General features: G+C 41.0%; 1 protein-coding gene across 4 annotated transcripts in view; it reads left to right on the top strand.

Moving 5' to 3' along the window:
• TFAP2B (transcription factor AP-2 beta) overlaps positions 1-22,087 on the top strand; it is a 219,507-nt gene that overhangs the window by 64,884 nt on the left and 132,536 nt on the right. Inside the window, exon 10 of one of the 4 annotated variants that reach the window (XM_073335730.1) lies at positions 19,507-20,273. The exons of 2 other annotated variants lie outside the window; for them this stretch is intronic. The gene's annotated coding sequence lies outside the window, so the exon portion shown is untranslated. Of the gene's footprint in view, positions 1-547; positions 1,179-19,506; positions 20,274-22,087 lie in introns of those variants that run through there. One more of the 4 variants, XM_073335732.1, reaches the window with a different exon arrangement.

Below are 22,087 nucleotides of genomic sequence, written 5' to 3'. Positions count from 1 at the left end.
AGGGACTATGCCCTGTTTCTTCCTGCTGGGTTCATTTAGGATAAAACCCAGGCTGTCCTGCATTTTAGTTGGAGACTCACACAGTGGGGGTGATTGGACTTTCTCTGCCCTAGGCACAACATATGCTACTTCCCATCACTTTAATAGGCATTAGTTCCACAGACAGCACTGGTCAAATGTACATTATTCACAATCACTTTAATGCAAATATGCAAGGCTGAGAGAGAAAATATATCACAAAGAGAGAATCAGCCATTTCTGTTCAATTTTGGATTTTCTTCCTTCATCATCTCTAGCTATCAGTTCCCCCCGCACTGTTGTGTCTGGGTTTCTTTCTTGCTTGCTTTTATGGTGGGGGGGATCAATGTTAATTGTCTGAAGTGCTTGAAGCTGTAAAACAGAATAACATACATTTCTTTTGTACAGACTTTTTTGTTAGTAAATAGCCGATTTTTAGAACAATGAAATTTTGTTTTGTTTTTTATTGTTACCCTCATATTCTTTTCTTTTTTTTTTTGGTATAATGTGCATTTTTTTTTATCTTTAGCTGCAGTAGATGTCTGTGTGAGCTTCACATCAATGTGCGTCTGCCATAAAAGGGATGGACGAGACAGAAGATACGGTGTTATATTTAAAGGGGAACATGAAAAACAATACCTTAGTTTAACAGCTTCATACTTTAAAAACTGGAGTCTGACTCTCCTTTCACTTATACTTGTGTAATGTGTAAGTCAGGCCTAATTGCATTGCCAGATTCTTTTCATTTATACGAAGGGCCCTTTCACTTCTCTGGCAATGCAGACTACATTTATATGCTCTTTAAGGCCTTGTCAGAATGATGTAAAGGCAGGTCCATTGACTAAGTTACTCAGGGGTAAAATCAATGTAAGTTAGGTCAGAATCAGGTCCTTAGCCTCCCTGCTTATCTATCTATCTATCTATCTGTCTACAATTGCTACTATTACAGTGGCACCCAATTAGAATAAGTTCTCCACCGTGCTGGCAATCCCTGTCCTGAAGACCTCACAGTCAAAAAGACAAGGCAGAGGAGCCTAAAAAATGAACAACAAATAAGCAGTTTGTTAAAAGTACAGAGTTCAAAAGCAGAGTGGTGTGAATAACTGATTTTTTCGTTTGCTGGATGAACTGAAAAGTTGTGTGTGTGGGTATTGTTTCTTGTTGACGCAAAATGGAAATATTTTGAATTTTTTTGTGAACAGAAAAGATTTTAAAAAATAGTTTCTGGATGAAAGAAACATTTTCTTTCATTTTTTGGGGGTGGGTGGGTTCCAAATAAAAAATTGAAATGTTTCATTTTGAAAATGTCAAAACAAAATGTTTCAGTTTTTGAGGGGAATATTTTTTGAGGGGGTTTCAACCAAAACAAGTTGGTGAATGTATTATATTAGCAAATTTATATCCAGACTCGATAAGGAGCTGGCTACCCAGGGAGAAGAAATCTGATACTGGAAGGCTCTTTAATATTGCCCACATATGTATAGCAACATCCAGTGGCTGGAAGCTGAAGTTAAAAAAAAAATCACACTGGGAAAAAATTGCAAATTTTTAACAGAGGATAAATAACTCTTGGAACATCTTACCAAGGGTGGTGGATTCTCCATCACTTTAAAATCAAGACTGAATGTTGTTGTAAAAGAGGTGCTCTAACGTACAGGTTATTGGGATCAATGCAGGAATTACTAGGTGGATATAGAGGAATTCTATGGTCTGCCTTATTCAGGATCTCAGACTAGATGATCAAATGGTCCCTTCTGGCTTTACAATATATGAATAGAGCTGGTAAGAAAATGGAATTTCCTTGCCTTGGGGTATTCCAACAATTTGAAATTTGTTTCCATTCTGAATCAGAACAAAAAGTCAAAATTTTGAATTTTCTCCTGTAATGGAAATTAAAAATAAAATCAATTTAGAAACATCAAAGTGTTTCAAATATTACTTGTCAATTTTGTTGAAACATGACAATATAACATATTTGATAATATAACATGGACTATTATATTTACAAAATTAAAAATAATCAGTATAAATACGCTATAAGGTTAACAATAATAATATAATATAATATAAAGTCAAAGCAAAATAAATGAACCAAGAAAGTGAAAATGATTCTTTTTGATACTTTCCTGTTGAAATTGTTTTGAAATGGACTTGTTCTCACGAAATGTTTAAATTTTTGGAAAATCTCCATTTTCCATTGGAAAACTGATCTGTGTAGAATTTTTGACCAGCTCTCTTTATGGATGTAGTAGTTATTATTATCCAAATGATCAGTTATTAATTATAAAATGTATGTTTGTTGCACCATGTAACATTATAGATGAGATTATTATAAGGTGTGTGCAAGACTGGTTGAAAGACCATAGTCAAATAATAGTTATCAATGGTTTGCTGTCAAATTGGGAGACATATCTAGTGGGGTCCTTCAGGGTTGTGTTCTGGATCTGGTACTAGTCAACATTTTCATTAAAATGACTTGGATAATGGAGTGGAGAGTGTGCTTATAAAATTTGCCAATGACACCAATCTGGCAGAGGTTGTTAGCACTTTGGAGGAATGGATTAGAATTCAAAGTGACCACGACAAATTGGAGAATTGGTCAGAAATCAACAAGATGAAATTCAAGAAAGACAAGTGCAAAGTACTACATGTGGGAAGACCAAATCAAATACACATCAGAAAAAAGGAAATAACTGTGTTGACCAATGGTTCCCAAACTGTGGGGCAGGGGTGTGTGGAGGAATGTTCAGGGGGGCGCAGCAGGGCCCAGACCAGCCCCCAGGGGGGTGGGGAGGGAGTGCCACCCATCCCCACTCTGCCCCCAGTCCTGTCTCCAGCCTCAGCCCCTGGCCCCAGCCCCAGCCCTGCTCCCAGCTGAGGCCCCAGCCTCATTCCCCCCTTACTCCTGTCTGCGCCCCGCCCTCAACCCCGGCTCCACTACTGGCCCCGGCTCTGCTGGGGGGCATGGACAGGGATAAGGGAGGGGCGCAATGTGAAAAATTTGGGGACCACTGGTGTAGACAGTAATACTGCTGAAAAGGATCTGGGGGTTATAGGTTGAATGTAAGTCAATAATGTGATGTAGCTGCACATACAGATAATACCTTTCTGGGGTTCCTTAACAGGAGTGCCATATAAAAGACAGAGGATGTAACTACTTGGCACTAGTGAGTCTGGAGCTTGAGTACTATGCCCTATTCTGGATGCCACACTTTAAGAAAGATGTGTACAAATTGGAGAGAGCAACAAAAATGATAAAAGGTTTAGAAAACCTGACCTATGGGGAAAGGTAAAAAACAAAACAAAACTGGGTATGTTTGGTCTTGAGAAAAGAAGACCTAGGAGTAACAGTCTTCAGATATATTAAGGGACATTATTAAGGGGAAATCAGCTTGATCTTAAGCCCAGGAGAGTTAAGTTAGATATTAGGAAGACCTTTATATCAGGATTGTTAAGAACTGAAACAGACTTCCAGGGGAGTTTATGGAATCACTGTCACAGGAGGTTTTTAAGAATCGGTTAGACAAACAGCTGTCAAGGATGGTCTATTTTAGTTATTCTTGATCCCACCTCAGCACAAGGGGCTGAACTAGATGACTTCTAGAGGTCTCTTCCAGCCCTACATTTTTAAGATTATATGATTATAACAAGTTCATCCTGATAGGTGATTATTTTAATGGCACATCACCTAACATAGTGAGCTCTAACTAATGCTTTTCATTAGGTAATTTGTGTACTTTTTAGGTAGCTGTGGAAGTGCAGTTTTGTTCTGAGTAACTAAAGTGTAACCATCTGCCTGTGGTATGTCTAGGTTTATATAACTGTATTAAAGACCCTCATATACCGATAATCACGAATGGCTATATAGACCAACACACACACACACACACACACACAGACAGTCTATAAAAAGGCAAGAGAAATTTTCCGCTAGATACAAGTGGATCAAATATTTATCATATAAATGAAACATTGTGGATCAAATTTTGTTATTTTACACCAGAGTAAATCCAATGTAACTCCATTCGTAACTTCTCTGGTATACTCCAGATTTACACCTGAATAAATGGAAGGAGAATTTGGCCTCTGCTTTTCTACTATACTTGATTCTGTAACCATACTTAACATTAGTGTATGCTGTTTTAAAGTATTTGCCCTTCACATTTTATTTACTTATCCATCTTAATGCTTTACTGCTGTGTTTATTATAAAAGTAATAATAAATTTTGTAAAAAAAAAATGTTTACCGCACATTGAAGCAGTCATGATACGGACTGTGTTATTACATACCACAGAGTTATAACAGATTTAATCACGTTCATTCCCTGCCTCCCTCCCCCTTTTTTTTTTTTGGTCCAAAAATTGATTTTCCAAAGCTGTTCTTACTCTAAACATAGAGGGGCTTTATCTTCCCTTATTGGTGCTGAGTGATTTATATGGACCACTCCTATTAATGCTAATGGATGGTAAGAGCATAAATCTCTCCACACTGGATGGATAACAGCCTCCTAAAAGTGGCCTAGGCAAAGGCTGTCTTTGTAAGGGGCCTAACTAGTAATTAACTTAAAAGATTGACATCAACTGTAATTATGTTCAGGGATTGATACACATGCTGTACATAAAAATATAGGGCCAAATTAATCCCTGGTGTAACTCCATTGGCTTTAGTGGGGTCACAACACTGAAGAATGTGGCCCACTGTGTCCTAAAGTATATATACTAACTAAATATGAATAGACATGTTTCTTAGGGCCAGATTTTTATACCCTTGTTCAAGTCAGGAAGCATGTTGCTGATCAAAACAGTCCTGTTGAGGTTATGGAACTGCTTGCGGAGTAGAGTCTTATTTGATACAAGTAAGGTTACAAAAATTTGGTACTATGTATTTATGTGCTTTTTAAAGCGGGGGTTTTCAAATGAACCTAAGGGAATTAAATGCCCATGGGAGTTAGGTGCCTCAAATCCCAACATAAACAGTATTCCAAGACATGGAGATCTTTTTGCATGGTTCTGAAAATGTGGGCATATAGGCCTTTTGAAAGAAGGCCATGGTGAGGAGGGACTTGAGAGAAGGGAAGGTGGAAGACTGGTCCAGTGAGGGGAAAATGGAAGAAGGATACAGGTTTTGAATATGTAAATAGTCAAAATTGTTCAGTTATTTTGAAACTTCCTATTCTCCTTGAAAAAAGAAATAAGGTGAAGAAAATCATCATCATCATCATAATCTAAAATGGAGCCACACTTGTTTTGGAACCCAGCAGCTCATCAACAGCACAAAGCAATACTACAAAGTAGGCGGAGGGCCCATCCCAGAAACACACTGAACACCTCCCACTCCCATTGACTTTAAAATCATTGGGAAATTAAAAGGCTTAGCACCTCACAGACCAACAGTTAAGGAAAATATTGTTTCTAATCAAAACGTCATGGGTCTTCAGAGGGTCAGAACATAATTATCCAGAACGGAAACTGGCCAGGAAAACAGAGTTAACACTTCTACTGTTACCAAAGCAATTGCCAGATCTTTAATGGCCTCAGATAGTCAGGATCTCAATTTTATATCACATAAAAAATCAAAAGGTGCCTATGGTAGCGTTATTACCCTCAAGATTGATCCAGTACTAACACATTATCTCCTATCACGAGTTATCAACATTTAACATCTGTTTAGTGGCCTATGTTAAATGAATTGGACCTCCCAGTCTTGTAAGGTATGTCTACACAGCAAAGAAAAACTTCCAGCTATCCCATGCCAGCTGACTCAGGCTCATGGGGCTTGGGCTGTGGGGCTGTTTCATTGCTGTGTAGACTTCCAGGCTTGGGATGGAGGACCTGCAGGGTCCTAGAGCCTGGGCTTGAACCCAAGTCTGGAAGTCTACACAGCAATGACAGAGCCCTGCAGCCCCCGAGCCCTGCTAGCCCGAGTTGGCTGGCACAAGCCAACCATGTTTTTTTTCTTTGCTGTGTAGATATATAAATAATTTCCAAGCCACAAAACCCCGTTATCCCAACCTGTACTAATTGCCACTCTTGTGGGTATTCTCAGCAGACAGGCCAAGGATGCAGAGAGTCTGAATTACCCTCTCTTTCCTAGATGTGGACCCTGAAGCTCAGTTTTGAGGCCCATAGACAGGACAGTGGAGGAGTTGCAAGGAGAAGTATGCACACCTTATGCCTGTACTCTGGAGAAATGGAAGGCCTCAGTTTTTAATATGATTTCCTGACAAATATATATATCTCTATCTATCTATCTATCTATAAATATAAATATAATATTCTCTTGCATATGTTATATATATATATACACACTCAATGAAATAGTGTCCCAAAGGGAAAATGATACCGAAGACTCTGGTGTATTTATCTTTGAGCAATATGTACAATCAAAGGAAGCACCCTGTGGCATTATCTGATTAAAATAGGAACATATAGATCATTGCTGCAACCACTGTTATATATTTGCAGCAAATCTTGTACAAAGGTTGTCAAGTGAGGTACCTATGAAAAGATTATGATTTGCTGGTTATAATTATGCCAGCTCCATGCATGTATCATTTTTGTATTTGAAGTTATAAGTATTGTCTCTATACTTGGATTTCAAATGTTTGCTCCTGGGGTAACACCCACAAGGTAGCTAGCTAGCACATCTTGGAGGGACTATTCAAATTGAGTGGCCCATCAAATGAACATTTAACTTACAATGGACCGTGGGAGATGTCCATCTACACTTAATGGAATTTCTTGGGGTGACTAGGCAAAATGCATGGACATGTGACTTACCCACGTGACTCCAAACTCCATCTTGCTGTTGCTGTAATTTTCTACAGTAAGAACAATGGGATTCCCTCCACATGGCAGAAACTATAAAAGGCCCTGGAAACACCTCCATTTGCCTCTCTATTGCTCAAACCTCTGGAATCATAGACGATTAGGGTTGGAAGAGACCTCAGAAGGTCATCTAGTCCAACCCACTGCTCAAAACAGGACCAACCCCAACCCCAACTAAATCATCCCAGCCAGGGTTTTGTCAAGCCAGTCCTAAAAAACCTCTAAGGATGGAGATTTCATCACCTCCCTAGGTAACCCATTCCAGTGCTTCACCACCTGCCCAGTGAAATAGTGTTTCCTAATATCCAAGCTAGACCTCCCACACTGCAACTTGAGACCATTGCTCCTTGTTCTGTCATCTGCCACCATTGAGAACAGTCTAGAGCCATCCTCTTTGGAATCCCCCTTCAGGTAGTTCAAGGTTGCTATCAAATCCCCCCTCACTCTCCTCTTCTGCAGACTAAATAAGCCCAGTTCCCTCAGACTCTCCTCATAAGTCATGTGCTCCAGCTCCCTAATCATTTTCATTGCCCTCCACTGGACTCTCTCCAATTTGTCCACATCCTTTCTGTAGTGGGGGGCCCAAAACGAGACACAATACTCCAAATGTGGCCTCACCAGTGCCGAATAGAGGGGAATAATCACTTCCCTCGATCTGCTGCAATGCTCCTACTATTGCATCCCAATATGCCGTTTCCCTTCTTGTCAACAAGGGCACACTGTTGACTTATATCCAGCTTCTCATCCACTGTAATCCTCAGGTCCTTTTCTGCAGAACTGCCGCTTAGCCAGTCGGTCCCCAGGATGTAGTGGTGCATCGGATTCTTGTCCTTATTGAACCTCATCAGATTTCTTTTAGATCAATCCTCCAATTTGTCTAGGTCACTCTGGACCCTATCCCTACCCTCCAGCATATATACCTCTCCCCCTAGTTTAGTGTCATCCACGAAGTTGCTGAGGGTGCAATCCATCCCATCCTCCAGATCATTAATTAAGGTGTTGAACAAAACCAGCCCCAGGACCGACACCTGGGGCACTCCGCTTGATACCAGCTGCCAACTAGACATTGAGCCGTTGATGCCCATTGATGCCCGCCCTTTATGTCTACCCATTGAGCCCACCGACCTAGCCAGCTTTCTATCCACCTTATAGTTCATTCATCCAATCCATACTTCTTTAGCTTGCTGGCAAGAATACTGTGGGAGATTGTATCAAAAGCTTTGCTAAAGTCAAGGTATATCACATCCACCGCTTTCCCCATATCCACAGAGCCAGTTATCTCATCATGGACGGCAATTAGATTAGCCAGGCATGACTTGCCCTTGGTGAATCCATGTTGACTGTTCCTGATGACCTTCCTCTCCTCCAAGAGCTTCAAAAACGGATTCCTTGAAGACCTGCTCCATGATTTTTCCAGGGACTGAAGTGAGGCTGTAGTTCCCCAGATTCTCCTTCTTCCCTTTTTAAAAGATGGGCACTATATTTGCCTTTTTCCACTTGTCCGGGACCAATGACTATGAATTTATACTAATGGGACCATTCTAACCAAGGGACTTAGGTCCTTCCAATGATTTGGAAGCAACCAGAGACTTATTAAGCCAGCAGTTTATTCCATCACTGCTACAAGCCTGAGCCAAGAACTTTGCAATTACTATATGTATTTGGTTCCTTTAATCAATTCTTTCTTTCTTTCTTTCTTTCTTTCTTTCTTTCTTTCTTTCTTTCTTTCTTTCTTTCTTTCTTTCTTTCTTTCTTTCTTTCTTTCTCCCTGTAGAGTCTTCAGAGGATGAAGATTATGTGCTGAAATTTCTATGGGAAATAAAGACTTCAGTGCCTATACATTTATTCAGAGAAATTTCTAGGCACTGGCCAGTTCATCTCCCCAAAATGAGGTGCTAGGGAACCAACTGCTATTCTGGCTAGTATCTTGGAAGGTGAACTCATTTGAAATCAGATGTAGCCTACTCCCTCCGAGTAGGTCACTGGCCTATAGGACAGCAATAATTCAACAATGCCCCTGGGATGGGACATCTGCAGGGACGGAAGCCCTGGTTTCTGAAGCAAAAGCCACACACCTCAATTGCTTGAATTAAAGGACCAACTTCAGTAGCTATAAGCAATAGCTGCTCATAAACCTCTTTATATGGTCCTGCCACTACAGAAGGAGAAAGAGATTCTTGTCTAGCATGTTACATACTCCCAGCTAGCCACGGAAGCTCATTCTGATGTTCAGAGGTCTACAGCAGTTCAGTTCCTCATATAGGCTCCTATGAGTAATAATAGCAAAACGGTGGTTGAATGACTATTTTTTGACTTGGCCATTAAATTCTCTTTGGAACACTCCCACACTAACATCAACTTTCTGGACACCACAATCAGCTTCAACAATGGAACCCTACAAACAACCATATACAAGAAACCCACAACGACTTTCATAGATACAGTAGCCACCCCAAACACACCACGTCATCTGTTATCTACAGCTAGGCATTCAGATACCATAGAATATGCTCCAAGGAGAAACTCCAGAACATACACCTTAATACCTAACACTTAAAACCACCTTCATAATCAAGGGAAGTAGATCACATCATGGAATGGGTCACCCAAATACCTGGAGTGAACCTGCTTCAATACAGAAATAAACCCCGCTCCAACCACACACTCCTAGTTGTCACCTACAACCCTACACTGGAACCAATATGAGGCATCTTCAAAAACTGCAACCCATATTCTATATGGACCCCATGCTGAAAGAAATCTTTCCTCAATCCCCATTTCTGGCTTTTAAATAACCCCCCAACCTCATCATCCAAAGCAGAGCAGGACACATCAACTCAAAGCTGCACAAGGCCCTACCAGAACAACACATACAAAACCTGCAGACACATCTCCTGCTACAATGATTAACTCCTCCCACAACACACCTTTCAAGATCCGGAGTACTTGTGGCACCTTAGAGACTACCAAATTTATTTGAGCATAAGCTTCCGTGGGCTACAGCTCACTTCATCGGATGCATAGAATGGAACATATAGTAAGAAGATATTTATACATACAGAGAACATGAAAAGGTGGAAGTATCCATACCAACTGTAGAATCCTACACATGCCTATCCCAACCTGTGGTATACCTCATCCAGTGCAATAAATGCCCTAATAACCATTATGTGAGTGAAACCAGATAATCACTACCCTCTTGAATGAATTTATACAGGAAATGATAAAAGACAAGGTGTTAACAGGCTACTCTACCTTGAATGGTCCCTTACAATATGTGCTAACTACTTGTGCTAAACAATCTGTTCCACCTTGCATTTTGCTGTGACGCTGGGGCTTCCTTTGCCAGACTTGAAGAAGAGCTCTGTGTGTCTCGAAAGCTTGTCTCTCTCACCAACAGAGGTTGGTCCAATAAAAGATATTACCTCACCCAGCTTGTCTCTCTATTTTTTGACAGAGCAGAGATCCATCTTCTGGTCATAATAAGAGTCTTTATTTACTTTGAGAAGGTCCAGGACTCTGTTGAAACAATATTGAACAAGCACATCACCATTACATTTGACGAGAGGGGACTGGTCATTTCTAGACTTTTCAAGCTTTGGATCTGGTACCACAACAGTGAACATGCAGTGTGTCTACTTAAAAAAAAAATCCCAAATGAAAAAAAAGGATTGTACTAAGACATCGAGTCCCTTATCCCCAGATCACCCATGCAGCTTTGAACTCTCCATGGTGGGAACGTGTTCATGTCCCTTTTTAGTACAACCCTTAACCATGCTGAGGCAACTTACACTTTAAAAAGAAAAATCCAAATTAATTTACTTAAAACACTACAAAGTCAACGGTATTAATTTTTTAAACAGGAGCCTGTGTTTATTCTATTAAAAAATTACTCTTCCAGGATGTCTTTAATCAGCAGAGTCACACAAAAGCAAAATAATGGCATTGTAACATTAGGATCCCTGACTTGGAGCTGCCTTTTATAAGCGTGAAAGGGAGAAAAAAAAATCAAAAGCAGTAAAAACGTATATTATTTCTGTCAGTAGCCCCTTTTCCGAAAAATGTTGCAAAAACAATCTCTACACAGAGGAAGCAACATACTGAGCAACAAGCCTCAATCACAGGAAGTTCATTTTTTCCCTTGGCGCGTAGCCCAGTGCCATCAGAACTAATTAAAAACAGAACCACGCTGGTAAGAAGCTCAGCGTTTGGGTTTTACAATAACAGAGTAGCAAACCAGGGAGACGTCTAATGAGAATAGTTTCCGAGTTTGTTTTCTAGCATTGGGCAACTATGTCAATTAATGGAACTGCAGCTTAGGGCTAGCACCCATGCTGAGACGTGAAAGAATGTTATTGCAGTACAGATTGAGCTGCTACTTTGATGCATGGGATATGCATGTCACTTGTATACTGGTGCAGTTCCTCGGCTTATGACTAAATAGGAAGAGGCTGGTGCCACCTTACTGTTCTTATCTGAGGCTGGGTCAAATGTTATCAGCCAGGGCTTTCCCCTGGATCATTAGATATGCTCCAGTTAAAAAATGAAACATCTTCTTGTAAGGATGCTATTTGTAATGAAGGCTCTGACTTAGACAGCAAAATTATCAGTGAGGGAATTAACCCCTTTGTGAGTAGAGAAAGAGGCAGGCTGAGCTGGTTTGAAAAAAACAAAAACAAACAAACCCACAACAAAAAAGAAATCCTCAAATACACACAAGCTCTCACCTGTTAAGGAAACACAAGAGAGTGGACAGCAACCTCACCTGTATAATCCTTACCCAATTGAATAGTTCTATTGACTAGAGCTGGGCAAAAATTGTATCCAAAAATATTTAACTGAAAACTGCAGATTTGGATCAATTTCACTGAATTGTTTTAATAGGGAGGAAAAAAAACAACCTAAAACAAAATTTCAAAAAAAAATTGGAGACAAAGCATTTTGATTTTTCAATTCAAAAATGACATTTTCCGTTCTGAAATTTACTGAAGTTTTCTTAAGAAAGAGTTTTAAAAAGCTTTAAAATGAAATGAATTATTTTGTTCAGGACAAACAAAACATTTTAATCAACCTGATATAATTTGCTATTGACTAAATATTTGCAGGATTGAGCACTGTGTTACACATTTAATGCACTTTTCGATGGTGATGATTTTTAAAATGTCATTCTTACACAGAGCACTTGGGTGTCTTCAGAAAGAATTTAAAAATAGAATGACATCTTACCTCTGTCTAACCACCTTAATTCTGAGGGATGGTACCTATGGATCACTTCATCCTCTATTGAAATTTGTTCCTCTTTGGGATAAACATATTTAACAGTGCAAAAAAAAAAAAAAAGTAAGCACCTAATCCAGCACTAACTCATGTCAGAAGTATTGACACAGTTAACTGACACTGCCAGCTAAACAAGGAAAGACAGTAAGGCCTAGTGAGTTGCACACAGGATTACCCCCCACAGAAAACGTGGGTTCTCATCCCTGCTTTGCTATTGGCTTGTTCGGTGAGCTTGAGCAAGTCATTTCACCTCTCATTGCCTCAGTTTCCCCATCTATAAAATGGTGATAATGACACTGACTTTTGTAAGGCATGGTGAGCTCTACTAATGAAAAATGCACAAGCAGCATGTGTATGTTTAGAGGTGGGTATTATTACTTCTGTGGGAAAGAGGTGACCATGGGGTACTGGAGTTTGGAAATTTATTTGGAGAAGCCTCCCTTGTTTGCTAAATGCCCCCCCACTTCTTGTGTTGAGACTTCCTCCACTCTGTGCCCCCTTTAGCTTTATCCACACCGCTCCCCATTAGTGGCTGTCTTGCCCCGGACAGGGCCTTTCCATATCTCCTCCATGTGTTCTCCTGCTTACATTTCCCTACACCATGGCCCTCTGCAACTGGGCTAACTGGGACTTACAAACCCTCCCGTCAGAGAAATCGCTATGTAGATGGGAATCACCTTTAATGATTAAATAATTCTTCCTGCACATCCTCCCAAACTAGCGAAAGGCATTAGGACTCAACAAGACCAAGAAATTAAAACATACATGGAGTTTCTAGGTCAAGCTACCTTTAAAAAAAATTCAACAGCCCTATGGCGCAGGGATTGTGTTTCTATTCTGTTGACAGGTTTCAGAGTGTAGCCGTGTTAGTCTGTATCAGCAAAAATAACGAGGAGCCCTTGTGGCACCTTAGAGACTAACAAATTTTGAGCATAAGCTTTCATGGGTTCAAGGGACACCGTCATAGGACCTAACCATATCAGCCACACATCAAGGGCTCATTCACCTGCACATCTACCAATGTGATATATGCCATCATGTGCCAGCAATGCCCCTCTGCCATGTACATTGGCCAAACTGGACAGTCTCTACGCAAAAGAATAAATGGACACAAATCTGATATCAGGAATCATAACATTCAAAAACCAGTCAGAGAACACTTAAATCTTTCTGGTCACTCAATAATAGATCTAAAAGTGGCAATTATTCAACAAAAAAATTTCAAAAACAGACTCCAGTGTGAAGCTGCAGAACTGGAATTAATTTGCAAACTGGATACCATCAGGTTAGGCCTGAATAGAGACTGGGAGTGGCTGGGTCATTACAAAACCTAAACTTAATTTCGCCAATTCCAATTTCTCCCTACTGTTACTCACACCTTCTTGTCAACTCTCTGTAATGGGCCACTCTCTTATCACTTCAAAAGTTATTTTTCCTCCCTTGGCATCCTGCTGTTAATTGATTTATCTCATTAGACTGACCTCACACTTGGTAAAGCCACCCCCATCCTTTCATGTATTTATACCTGCTCCTGTATTTTCACTCCATGCATCTGATGAAGTGGGTTCTAACCCATGGAAGCTTATGCCCAAATAAATTTGTTAGTCTCTAACGTGCCACAAGGATGCCTCATTATTTTTTGTATTCTGTGTTTGCACAGTGCCTAGCCATAGCACGATGGAGTGACTTAAGGTGGAATGGAAATCCTAACTTGCTTGGCTTCTATGGGCCAGTTTAGACCCTCATTTATACCCATGAAGCCTGAAGACTTCACTGGGAGTTGGGGGTATTTATGCATCTTCACCTTACAGTATTTACTCCCCACATGCATTCACGACTCATTTACCTGGGGGCAAAAGGAGCAGATGCCCCGGGGCCGGTGATTTAAAAGGGCCCAAGTCTCTGGCCGCCGGTGCTGCTACTGCAGCAGCAGCTGGAGCCCCGGGCCCTTTAAATTGCCACTGGAGCCCCGGGCAGCGCAGGCCAGGCAGAGCGTATGGGCTGGCTGGGGGACGCTGACACCCAGCCCCGCCCCTTCCGCCTGAGGCCCCGCCCCTTCTGGGCGCTGGGGCTGGCCTCCATACTGGCAAGTGTTCAATGTTACTTTCACCCCTGAGGACACCTAGCCTTTTATTCCTTTAAAAATGTCTTAGGGCCAAATTCCCCATGAAAGTAAATGGATACAATTCTGTTGACTTCAGTGGAACTGCCCTGGCTGAAGCCAGTGTTGAATCTTGATCTCAGTAACTACATTTCCTTCTATAAGGCTGGTGGATGAGTGCTTAGGGACCAGCAATATCGTCAAATAAAGGCAACAGCTATATCTTTCTGCATTGTATTACAGCACAGTTTCCTTCCTAGGCAATGTCCTACTGAAGACAAGGAGTGTGTTCCTGTCAACTCATCAATTGTGAAACTGATCCCCTCACTGGTCACAGAATGGTGATCTTAACAACAAAGAAGGCAGAAGGCACTTTACACTTTCTGTGCACTATTTTCTCCTGTAATGCCATGCAATACATTTGTGCTTTACCAGTGACTTCAACTGAATCAGGATCAGACCCTTAAGTACTTAATCACAATTCAAATCACTTATACTATATGCCCTTCCCTCCAATACAAGGTACAAAGAAGTTAGTTTAAACACAGTCTTGTTGCAGGATTTAATTTTTAAGGACATACTTTTTTTAATCCAGATGTGATCTCTAGGGGTGATCTCCCCAGTAGAGAGTGTTAGTTTCTCTTGTTAAGTCAAGATCAGTGTTCTCCATAAAAATTCTGCTGATTTATTTTTCCAGACACATTTTCAACTCTGGATATTAGGTTTTGTTACTTGGATACCAAATCAACTTTTCAATAAATAGTAATCATCACAATGATGTGCTCTGCACTGTACAAGACACAAATATCAAGACAATCCTTGTCCCAGGCAGGCTACTTGTTCTGTTTAAGAACATAAGAATATAAGAGCAGCCATATAGGGTCAGACCAAAGTCCATCGAGCCCAGTATCCTGTCTTCCGACAGTGGCCAATGCCAGGTGCCTCAGAGGAAATGAACAGAGGGATTTGAATGTGAGAATATTGGTGGGTGTGGATTTGAATGTAGATTTGAATGTGAGAATATTGGTGGGTGTGGTGGGTTTGGGAAGTCATTCCTTGCCCAGTTGATAGCACAGAAGATGGTGCAAGGAGGAGAGTAGAAGAAGGAAACAAAGTGCTGTGAAAGACAGAAGAGGCATGCAAGAAGACAGGAGATCTGAGATGTGGCCCGGGGTGGAGTTAGATAAGCTATTACCAGCAGGACAGTGGGGTGGGAGTAGGTATTGTTTCATATTCTCTGTGTATATATAAAGCCTGCTGCAGTTTCCACGATATGCATCTGAGGAAGTGAGCTGTAGCTCACGAAAGCTTATGCTGTAATAAATTGGTTAGTCTCTAAGGTGCCACAAGTACTCCTTTTCTTTTTGCGAATACAGACTAACACGGCTGTTACTCTGAAACCTGTAGTGAGAATGAGAATTTTAAACTCAGTACAGTAGATAGTGGCAGCAGAGTCTTTCCGATAGAAGAGTGATACGGCCTGAGCAGTAGACAAAGAAGACAATTTTGCCTGATGCATTTTGGATAGTCTGGAGAGGAGTAATATAGAGGATATAAAGAATCAAAGGTAAAAATGTCATTATTGCTCAGGTTAAGACTAAGGAACATTGGTAAGGCAGCTCGGAGTGACCATGCCATTCTCGTTCTGCAGAGAGACTGAGGGCTCCAGCCTCTATATTTATTAAGCCAGACCTTTCACCAGAACCAAGTTAATTGAAAGAAGAAAGCAAGTCTCACTGTCTTTGTCGAACTGAGACTCACTTGTTTAATAGCAGAACATGGATTTCAGGGGAGCATGGCAGCAGCTAGCCCTTTTTTTGCTTTTCACTGTAATTTTAGGCAAATGTTTCTTGCAGGCAGGCTACGTCTTTGAGGTCTTGGCTAAAATTCAAAACTACGCTCAGAAAAAAAAAAATCCCTACATGCCATAGCTGAAATTTAGCAAAGAGATAGGAGTCAAAACATGTCTGGAAGGCTGTGTTTGCTGGGTCTGAGATCAAGGATCTGGCCCTGGAGTGTTTCTTACACTGCAGCCTTGGGAATGACATGGAAAACTGAGCTTCTCCAGTTGCAGTTTGTATAAAATGTAGGTCATTAAGCAAACCTCTCTATGTGCCGCTGCCATTTTGACCCACAATCAAAGCATACAAGTGTTGTGGAAGGGACCAAACCATATTACAATCGGGCTGAAAAAACCTCAGATTTTATCCCAGGTCTAGCCTAATAAGGTCACAATGAAGCTTGACCGCCGTTTGCTTTTGTTGTGGCACAAGGGACCTTGAAAATATGGAGTCAAAATCTCCCTTGACTTGGAGCCAGTGGGGTTGCCAAGGATGTAAGTCAATGGGGGACACAGTGTCAGCTAGTTAGTATGTTCTAACTGATCAATGCCTGATTTGTCTGTCTTACTCATTGTCATTTCTGAACATGTAAACACCAGGGAGTCAGGTCTTGGGAGGAAAAAGAAACCCAAAGGGGATTTCCCCCCCCATCCCTCCAGGTAAGATTGTGGAGGAATGTTTGAAGCTGGGACGCATCAGAGAGAAAGGCAGGAGAGGATGAGCAAAGATGGTGGTGGGGAACTTCTCTGCAAAGGGATAATCAAGAGGTCTAGAGACCGAGCAAAGAAACCAATGTAGACCCTTGTCCCTGGGAAAGGAAACTGTAAAAGAAGCAAGTTATGGGTGTGGCAATCTAGGTGGTAATTTGTTTTTCTTTACGAGACAGTGGTTATCAGGTGGAAAGTTCACCCCAGCAGTAGTGTCAGGTGGGGACTGGAAAGCTAGTAGAGAGTTTTTTTCTAGGAAAGGGAATCTATAAAAAAAGTGGGAGATGGAGCTAGGGAATCTCAAGAACAGGGTAAAGGAGGATGGAGAAAAACTGTCTGAGACCTGAAGACTGTTCAAAACATCTCTGTTGGGAGAAGACAATTTTCTGTATGGCTAAGCCATGCGAAACCTTAGTTTGGGTTTGGAAACCAGCTTTGGTTCGGATTTTCAGGAGAAACTTCATGTGCTTCCGAAGTGAATCCTGAAGGTAGTCATAATTTATCCATATTAAATATGATAGTATCTGCATCCAGATCCTCATTTGGTGAAGGTTACAGTTCAAGCCCCAATCAAAGCTTAATTTCTGGTTCAGGTGCTTAAATGCTGCATGGTGTTCTCACAAGCTTTCAGCCCAGAAGGTGGAAATCAGCTGTTCTGTGAGATTTGTAGCATCTTGGCCTCAGTAACGTTACTCATGAATAACACCAGAATAAGTGAGATGAGAATTGGGCTCATTGTCTCCAGTTTCCAGTCAGGATATGTGCCAGTGTTGTGAGTTTAGGGTTATTAGGCAGCTAAGAGCCTGCTTTGCCATTGTTCAGAGGTACATATCTGACTTTTACTGAACCAGTTCATCCTCTGCCTCCTACAGCAGCATGCATGCTTACTTGTGCCTGTGATTTTATTCATTTGCCTCAGGTATAAATACACTGTACTGTTGCCTGCACAGTGTACACAACTTTACAGAGGTAATCCACATAATAATTCAAATACTTACAGATTAGTGCGACAGGCACTTTCTTACTTCTCAGCATTGATAATCCTACCTTTTCACTTCTCAGACAAATATGATCACCACTAGATAAGGAGTAGCAGGAAAAGATATGTACTCTTTTAAGAGCTATTTCCAAGTGAATCTTATTGCAAAGCTCTCCATAAAACAGTCACTGAATCCTATAATCATAGACATGGAGGGCTGAAAGGAACCTAGAGAAGTCAGCAAGTCCAGCCTTCTGTGTGGAGGCAGGACCAAGTGAACCCAGACCATCCCTGACAGGTGTTTGTCTGACCTGTTCTTAAAAACCTCCAATGATGGGGATTCCACAACCTCCCTTGGAAGCTTGTTCCAGAGCTTAACCACCCTTATCGTTAGAAATTTTTTCCTAATATCTAACTTAAATTTCCTTTGCTGCCAAAGAAGTCCACTACGTCTTGCGCTACCTTCAGTGGACATGGAGAAAAATTGATCGCCATCCTCCTTATTAACAGACCTTAACACATCTGAAGACTGTTATCAGGTCTCCCCTTTTCTCAAGACTAACATGCCCAATTTTTTCAACCTTTCCTCATAGTGTAGGATTTCAAAACCTTTTATCATTTTTGTTTGCTGTCCTCTGGACTCTCCCCAATTTGTCCCCATCTTTTCTGAAGACCATTTGAATATCATATCAAGAGGGGTTAATTTTCCTATATAGAATAAATAAGCCTTCTCAGTCCAGTTTCTAGTGGACAAAGGTCAGCATCACAAAAATGATCCTTACCATTGTCAATAATTGGCAACCTTGCTGTCCGTCTTATCCGAAATGCCAAAGACTGAGGATATAAAGTAATGAAGATTGAACTACCCTTTCATTCTTATGTCCAGAATAAAAATAAAATATGTGGGACAACACAGAGAAAATGACTACTGCTGTTACCCATGATCTACTTGTTCTGTGGTTAAATAAGGACATCGGTCTTCAGGGCTCTGGGTTTGACTCCTTTCACCAGGACAATGTGGGTCTTTCTCCTCTTTTTTTGTGGCTAGTCCACGTAAGAGGAAGGAGTCTTTTACTAGTTAGTGGGGTTGCTCGTTTAGCTTAAGCTGTAGATGCTCTGGAAATATGAGATTCAAATCCCTATGATGTCCATAAACTTTTTAGACGTGGTTAATTTTGTACTGTTTTCTTCAGCAATAAACGTTTGTGTATAGCACCTGTGTGCAACCAGAAGGCAAATATTCACTCCCACTGTCAGACCATAGCAAACTTACATGGCATATCGAAAAAGTTAGTGTCTGCTCTCATTTATAATGGTGTAAAGCAGGAGTAAGTCCACTGAAATCAAGGAGACACTCCAGTGTAAAATCAGTGTTATATGCCAGTAGAAATGCACCCAATAAACATACAGGCAAATGAATATTAATACTTAAGAGGCCTATCCTTTGGATAGTCCTAAGGCACTTTGAATAATAAATAGGTAAGGTAGACTGGGCATGGTAAAATAAATAATTGTCCTCACCTCCACATGGCCTTTTGCCTCAGACTAAATCCAACCCTTTTTTTCTGCATTTTGTCTATTTTTGTTTCGTCTTACAAGGGATGCCCTGAGAAAGCAAAGGACATATCCCAGCAGTTTGGGCCAGAAGCTGGCATAAGTATTTTATTGATTCAGAGCTCAACACAGTCACTTGCATCATTAGAGGTTGCCTTAGCCACACATTAACATCTAATTTATATGTTTTGGCTCATATAGCTCCCCAAATCTTTGATGAGATGCCAGCTCCCTTTAAACTTCGCGAAGAGCAGAATGATGGCTGAAAACAACTTGCTGTGCTCAAAGCTGACAATGGTTCCAATAGGTGCAAGTAAGCAATGCACACTTCCTACAAGAAGATCTGTCTGCCTTCAGAAAAAAAAAAACACCTACACCTGCAATTCCTGCTGAATTTCCACAGCTGACTTTGTGACATCCTTTTGCGGCAGCCATCCATGCACTCATGTCCAGTGCTGCTGGCCCAGTGCCAGTCTCAGACGAACAATGACATATCAGGGATGACAGCTATGTCCTCACAGAGTGACAGCAACTCAGGGCTAGAGAGACAGGGGTGCTGACAAATTTCAGAAGGCCTCAGTTACATCCACTGTTTGCAACCTGGGACACAGATCCTGGACTTACCAGACTGATGACTGGGACGGCCAGAGTGGCTGCTAAACTGCAGAACTTTTGGCTTAGTTTAATCTTCACAGTCTGACTGCGGAGCAGTGATGCAGATGGTCAATTGTGGTGGAGAAGTGCATGATTAGAAGATTAGAAGGTAGACGGCAACACCTTGCTTCCCTGGATGATACAGCTCTTAGGTGGCTGAACAATCTAGATACCAACTTGTGACACATATGAAAGAAGTTAAACTGATGCAACATGGGTAGACAAGAGCTAACCTGGTGTAATTTACCATTGAGAGACCAGAGGGTGGTGGAATACTGCAAGCTGAGCTCCAGTGCTTAGGGTGCTAGCCAGTAGAGACCTGGATTCTATTTCTTGCTTTACTGCAGACTTCTTGTGTGACCTTGGGCAAGTCACTTAGTATATCTTTGCCTCACTTCCCCAACTCCAAAATGGGGATAATAGCACTTCCCTACCTCACAGGGATCTTGTGAGGATGAATGCCTGAAAGGTTCTGATATGCTCAGGTATTACAATAATGGGGGCCATAAAGGGAAGTGTGAGTTGGTATTTTCAAAAGTACAGAGCATTGTTCTACCTCTCCCATGCTACCGTTGAAGTCTGTGGGAGCTTTACCATGGACATGATAGAAAGCAGTTAGGCCACTACTGAGTGTTTTTGGAAATCCCACCCACAGTCTCCAACTTGTCCCTACCTTGCATGTCCCCTCCGGAGATGGGTCTCAATCTTGTGAAATGTACCCAACCTTGCAATTTAAAAAGCTATTTTAAAACTGCTCTGGAGGAGTTTGATTATTTTTAATGTGTCGGATTTGCTATTATATGTACTATCTGCTATTCTTGTCAAATTTCTCATGTTAAAATCCCAAGTTGTTACATAATTGAGATAGATGCGCAATCGTTTTCTATTCTTATGACAAAGATCAATTAAAAAAAAGAGAGCGAGAGAATTCTCAAGGATACACACTTCACATTCTTTTGGAGAGTCTGAGAACAGAAGATGACAAGAAAAGAGCCCATAGTCACTAGACAATATTAAAGTTGTGGCATTAGATCTACATGGCAGCCCCATTGAGGGCACATGTATCTTTCAGAGCAGAACTTGATCCATAATCACTCCTGATTCTCCTCTAATGTTGCTTCTTTCAAAGACACAGTAAAATAATATAAAGGAGGTATTTTCAGAAAGGCTGAAGTATGAGTATCTGTATCTTTCAGGTGCTAATATGACCTAGGAATGCAGAAGTATTTTAGCATTGAAGTGACTGGGAGATGTGATGGTCCCCCAGTCTGCAGAACCATGCAACCATACAACAGATGTCAGCCCTGAAAAAAATCCTTTAAGATCCCCTATTCCACCTCTCTCAAAATACAGGGTTTTCCTGCAATATATTCTCTTCAGTACTTTGACAAATTTAGTTTTAAATATTTTAAAAGTGATGAGGCTTTAGGAGTCTAATGGATTTCAACATTAGGAGATTTTTCCTGGCATTCAATCTGCATTTCCCCTCTTTTCATTTCTGTCCCATTACTGCTAGCTATCAGTAGTAGTACAGTATCAAGAAACCTCAACACAAGTCAAGGCCCCATTGTGCTAGGCACTGTACACAGTGAGAGACAGACCCAGAAGAACTTACTATATAAATAGACAAGACAAATAAAGGGTGGGACCAAGAAAGTTTTATTTAGATCAAGGAAATTGTCATAAATATAAAGGGAAGGGTAAACCCCTTTGAAATCCCTCCTGGCCAGGAGAAAGCTCCTCTCACCTGTAAAGGGTTAAGAAGCTAAAGGTAACCTCGCTGGCACCTGACCAAAATGACCAATGAGGAGACAAGATACTTTCAAAAGCTGGGAGGAGGGAGAGAAACAAAGGGTCTGAGTCTGTCTGTAGTCGTCTTGGCCAGGGACAGAACAGGAATGGAGTCTTAGAACTTTTAGTAAGTAATCTAGCTAGGTATGTGTTAGATTATGATTTCTTTAAATGGCTGAGAAAAGAATTGTGCTGAATAGAATAACTATTTCTGTCTGTGTATCTTTTTTGTAACTTAAGGTTTTGCCTAGAGGGGTTCTCTATGTTTTTGAATCTAATTACCCTGTAAGATATCTACCATCCTGATTTTACAGGGGGGATTTCTTTATTTCTATTT

Source organism: Lepidochelys kempii, chromosome 3, assembly GCF_965140265.1.
Source record: "Lepidochelys kempii isolate rLepKem1 chromosome 3, rLepKem1.hap2, whole genome shotgun sequence".
Classification (NCBI taxonomy): Eukaryota; Metazoa; Chordata; order Testudines; family Cheloniidae; genus Lepidochelys; species Lepidochelys kempii.
Note: the sequence above shows the minus strand (reverse complement) of the source record. Positions and strands in the feature narration are given on the sequence as shown.